The sequence below is a fragment of the Gordionus sp. m RMFG-2023 genome, chromosome 1, assembly GCF_954871325.1.
Source record: "Gordionus sp. m RMFG-2023 chromosome 1, tfGorSpeb1-WG-v2, whole genome shotgun sequence".
NCBI classification, from domain to species: Eukaryota; Metazoa; Nematomorpha; class Gordioida; order Chordodea; family Parachordodidae; genus Gordionus; species Gordionus sp. m RMFG-2023.
The window spans coordinates 29,725,555-29,731,893 of record NC_088775.1 but is presented as its reverse complement, the minus strand read 5'-3'; positions in this window follow the sequence as shown (position 1 = coordinate 29,731,893).

Sequence of the window (6,339 nt, the reverse complement as noted above, 5' to 3'; positions counted from 1 at the left end):
AGGTTTGGTAGGCTATTGTGAACGCAAGTTGATTTAAAATTAGAGTGCAAAAACGTTTTGTGAGTAAAAGAAAAAATTAGCTATAGTATTCCTCCTTCCCAATCCTAATGTTCAAGTCGCCCAAGATTATCCAAGTTACGGCTCTTAGAAAAAGATCGAATCGACATAGACATATTAGTAGAAAAAGATTTAAAATTTGAAGGGAGAAATAAAAATAAAACTTTTACAAAATGCAGATTTGAGAAGAGAGGCCTTTTATAGTAATGTGGCAAAAGTAATATTGTATTATATTACCCTCTATTCAAAGGTATACGTTTGGACCGAGCAGAGTTTGTCTTTTTAGGGGATAGAAAATCGAGGAGCTGATAGGATAGCTGTGAAATTGGATCGCATACAGAGGCATCAATACAGAGAGTAAAATGGAACTATATAGAAATCATAACAGAATGAAGATCAATAAATTCAGAAGAAAAGACAGGCATTAAAGAAAAATTTGAGAGGGGCAGACAGGGGTAGGAAAAAATACGAACGGAAGTACATTAAATGCCATTACCTGGCTAAGTAAAAAAAATTTTTTTGACCCAGATTCAGGCTGCTTCTTCTAACGTGATTACGAAACCTCTATTCTAATATATACACTAGAGTACAAGTAAATATTTTGTAGGGGATAAAAGAAATTTGTCGAGAAGCAAATAGTGTGGCTATACATTCAAGCTTAGAGAAAAATTGGGTCACCTTGTAAAAAGTCATCAATAAAGGGTGTAGTCCTTTGGAAACGTCACATAAGAACTAATAAAAGGTCATAGGGAAACGTCATAATAGAACTTGATACCAATTATAATGGATTCTAAGATAAACTAGAAGAAAAAAAAAATTTAATAGGGCCAAAAACAGGGGAAGAAAATACGAAGGAGTTATATTAAGGGAAGTAAAGTAGTAAAAAGGAATTAACCTGTTTCGATGTGTAAGTTTGGATCCGACTCAATTGGGTAAGCAACAAGATAAGGCAAAAATTATTGTAACAGTAAAATTAGCGAAATAAAATTTTTGTAGAAAATTATTAAAGTTTTATTTTTTTAATGATTTTTTAGTTCGTTTATAATAAACACAAGAAAATAATTAGAAACATGAGAGACATACATGTTTATAAATTTTAAACAATACTAATTTATTTTCCAAAAAACAATTAAATCCTATTTCGTATTATTTAAAATTGTTTACAAATTTACATATTTATTTTAAAGGAAAATCTAAACCCATATGGGAAACTAGAAAGAGACAAAAATAAAAATAAAGGGGAAAAATAAATAAATAACTATAAATAATAAAGGGAGGGAAAAATCCAAAATGGTGACGAAAAGAATAAAAGTTATACAAGAAGGGGTAAAACAAAAATTATTAAAAGATGGAGGGCGTAAAATGTAAGAAAGTTTATTTTGAAAGGGAAAACAAAAACCATGTGAGAAACTAGAAATAAATAAAATAAAAAGAATGGTGACGAAAAGAATAAAAGTTATGCAAGAAGGGGTAAAACAAAATTTATTAAAAGATGGAGGGCGTAAAATGTAAAAAGTTTATTTCGAAAGGGAAAACAAAAACCATGTGAGAAACTAGAAATAAATAAAATAAAAAGTAAAAATAAGTCATAAAAAAGGGAGGGAAAAATTTCAAAATGGAGGTGGAAGAATAATAAGTTATACAAAGGGGTAAGAAACAAATTATTAAAGATGGACGATAAATTATAGAAAAGTGTTAAAGGATAAGGGTGATAAAAATATTTAATAGTCAATAAGAAAATAACCTAAGTAAAAGGAGATTTATAAAAATTCAAGATTTTATGAAGGTTGACCAGGAAGTAAATTTATGTTTAAGGGTTTATTGCCTAAGGAAAGACTAGAAATTAGTCAGGTACGTGGTAAACTGATCCTAAATTTGTGTTTTATATTGTTGCTATGATTATATGTTAAGATTGAAGGTTTCAAAAGTGTTTAAGTATAAGGGGATGTAAACAGCACTAGTCTCAAAACAATTATAAATAGTATAATTCCTAGTATAAAAGTTTAAATCTACTAATATGTTTTATATTATTGCTATGATAATATGTTAGGGTTAAAGTTTCAAATCGTTTAAGTATAAGGGGATGTAGAGTTTAAAACTACTAACATGTTTTATGTTATTACTATGATTATTGTTAAGGTTAAAGTTTTAAATTGTTTAAGTATAGGGGATGTAGACAAAACTTGTCTCAATGCTATGTAAATAATGTAATTTCTAGTATAAAGTTTAATCTACTGACACAAAAGCTAATTATTGTATTAATTTTAAGTGAATTAAATTCCTTCCCATCATAAATATGAGAAATATATACATGAGAGATAAAAATAATATACATAAATGGATAAAGCATAAGTATATATATGTAAGAGGTATATATAGGAAAAATATACATGAAAATAAAGCATAAATCTGAAAAATAAATAAAGTATATACAAGAAATAAGTAAATAAGCATAAATATGAAAATAAATAAAGTATATATAAGAAATAAGTAAATAAACATAAATATGAAAAAATGAATAAAGTATATTGAAGAAATAAGTAATTATAAGAAATAAGTAAATACTAACCTGAGACATCAAGAAAAAAGTTTGATAACCTGACTCTTGTTCCATTCAAAAGAGTTGGACTGAACATTACATTGTCTCCTGTTAATATCCCCTTTCATAATCATTTGGTATTTAATATCAATCCATCAATCTATTTTCCAGACACATCCATTTCCATAAAAAATTTTTAAATTCCAATTCAGTGATTTCCATTTGATCAATGTAATAGTTAGTTTGATAAAAAAGCCGAAAATATTTTTAGGAAGAGGCATGGTAATAATTAAATAGTTGATTAGTGATTTTGAACTCGGCTAATTCCAATATTAAATTTGTTAATTGTCAATTAATAAATTATTATATATATTTATTTAGGGTTAATAATAATTTAAATAATATAAGTTAAATAGGCTTCAACTGTTAATGCTAAATTAATATAAGTTAAATAGGCTTCAACTGTTAATGCTAAATTAATATTTAATGAGTGATATTGAAATTCTATTTTTAATATAGAATTTGATTGCAAGCTGACATAGTGAAAAAATAAATTATATGTATTAATCTAATCTAAGTATTCATTTAATAAAAATTTAGATAGTCTTATTAATTTTTAATAATAAAATTAAATCTATATTACTTAATAGAATTATAAAAGAAATCGTTCAGGGCACAATCAAAAAAATTTATTTTTAGTTCAAAGGGATATTAAGGAGCCATTAAGAAATTTTTGCTTCAGGGGGCTATTCAAATTTTTCAGGGGGCTCGAGCCCCTGCGCCCTCCCCCCTAGTGAAGACACTGGTCTCTCGACTTTTGTATGATTCTTAACATCACATTGTCAATTATTATGGCAATTTTAATAGCTAAATGCCCATCTTTGCACCTGAAACAACGCCGCTCCTTAACTTCACTATTTTTGTTGAAATCTAATATTGCAAATTGATGGAATAGTAATTTTAGAATTCCTAAGTGAAAATCCTTCACAAATAATTTTTCATTAACCTAACACTTATTTTCGGTATGACTCTTATACCCACATTTATTACATCTTATATTTTCTGATAATTTATTCTTATTATAAAAACATAAACAATGTTGTTCTTTATGATCCCTATGGTCACATATTTTGCAATTATTTATAATTTTATTCAAATCACGAAAAATATCCTTTAATAATCCTTTTATTTTGTAATTCCTTTTAAATTATATTTAGAGAATTTTATGTAATATTTATATCTAAATTTTACCTTCTGGAGAAGATACTTTATCATTCAATTTAGATGGATATTTCTCTTAAAAAATTGCTCTATTATTGCATAACTCATTTAAAATTAATTGTAAAATATTTGTTGTGCTATTTTTTACAATCATCTCACCTGACATTACCTTATCCCCTAAAGGTTTGCATATGATTATTCACAACATTGTCTGGGAATTGTTTCCTAGATATGTGAGTTATTATTGCAAATCTTTAAAAATTAAATGCAAAAAAATTTTACCCGAGATTTCTGCCTCCTGATACCCTAAATTATTTTCTACAACGGATTATTGGTATTAACCGTTTCTTAAATTATAGTATTTTTTATTTTGTATTTCATGTAATATTAGCTGCAAAATTTTATCTGTACTATCTAAAGTTTTTATATTTTTTATATAATAATGACAAACTATCAAGAAACGTTGACTGCACGATAAGATTCACATGCAAGAAAAACCTGAGTGGAGATCATTTTTTTAAAGGGTGGAATGTTAATATGACCGATTAATACTAACCTTTAAACTGTTTTTTTTATGTTGATATAAATTGATTTTTTTATAAATTGTAAAGATTGATTTTTATATATTAATATGAAAATTGTTATATAAAGCAGATTTTTTATAGTTTAAGAAACAATGTAAAATTTTAAAATATATTGTATAAAATTTAATTATTTATTTAAAATAAATAAACGATTTTTATATTAGAAAACTCGTATCATCACTTCAAATTTTTTTAGAACACTTTAGCAACTTAATTATATTATATTGAAACAAATTCAATCAACAGTATTCAAGTAAATTCAATTCTAATGGGTCATATGAAATTTTAGTTATAGTATGCAAGTAAATATATATGTATTTTAGATATTAAAAAATAAAAATAAATATTTTCTTCAAATCATTCTATTCTAAATTCAACTCAACAATATTCATGCAATTCTAATGGGTCATATGAAATTTTAATTATAGTGGGCAAGTATATTATATTGAAACAAATTATATATATATGTATTTTAGATATCAAAAATTAAAAATAAATATTTTCTTCAAATCATCCTATTCTAAATTCATCTCATATTCAAGTAAATTCAATTCTAATGGGTCATATGACGTGAAACCCAACAAAATCTACCAACAATACAAAATAAAGTTAGTCATATATATATGCTAAAAATGCTTACACTTTCTTACAATTTAGATTACATCTATTTTAGCTACTGATGATATTCCAACTATTTCTAGAGAGTTGAACCTTATATTGACTCCTCTACAGGTTTAACGCATTAATATATTTCTTTTTAGATAACTGTCCCCATCTTATTTCCTCCTTATAATTATTCAAATATTGATATATTTGCCATTAATAATAAACAAATACAAAATAAACGTTCAGAAGAACATGATAGGTTTAATAAGTCCCCAACCAGACAAACTATCATTCACTTCACTAGGGGTTAATACAAATAATACTTTATCCAATTCTCGCTCCTGTAATTATACCTTTCAAATTAATTGACAGGTTCACCATCGCATTGGTTCCCTCCTACCAACTTTAAGGGACATACCTAGATTTGCCCAAATATATATATTATATGATAGTAAATATGAGATGCAAAATAGGCATAATCAGGTTCCTTTTTTAGATCGCCATCTTTTAATAGAATAGAAGAAAATTGATATTATCCTAAAAACTATAGCTGGTCATTTAAGACGTATTAACGAGCTTTTTTCTCTTACGATCCCTTGCAATATGTTCCTCTTTTTCCAGAGGCGATATTGGATACCACCCATCTATTCATTATTGAAACTCAAATGATAAATATGTTATCTACAGAGAGTACTATGCCAATCGCTTTATGTCAGGCAGGATGATGAAAATATTATTTTAAAATCCGAAAGTCTTTTGCATCAATTTATCTTGGACAGTTATGCCAAACAGGAACTCGATTAAATTTTATACATAATAATCATTCCAAATTACGCGTAGATTTCTATCAAGGCATTCATGATGATATTTTAGAGGGGGATACCAATGCTGACACTATTGGCAGAAGAATCATTTTGAGCTCATCTTTTACCAGTAGCCTAAGGAATATGTATCAGCTTTATCGGGACGCCATGGCTATTGTACGTTGCTTTAGTAAGCCTTCATTATTTATCATTTTCACCTGAAACCCTAAAGGTGATAAAATTATGCGTGAACTATTTCCTCATCAGATTCCAAACGACCGCCCTAGTTTGTCGCTTTTTTTCATCAAAAATTAAAATGTCTTAAAAGGATTTGCTCTAAATTTTAACAGATACACAAAATAATAATTAATCCTCATCATTTTTTAAAAAAAATTAGCTTAAATTTATATGGAAGACAAGAAAAACAAATTTCTTAAAAAATGTATAAATAAATTGCAATTAACTTTCATTAATATTGAATGGCATTTTTATAATTTAAATAGATAGCATTTTTTGTTACTTAACATAA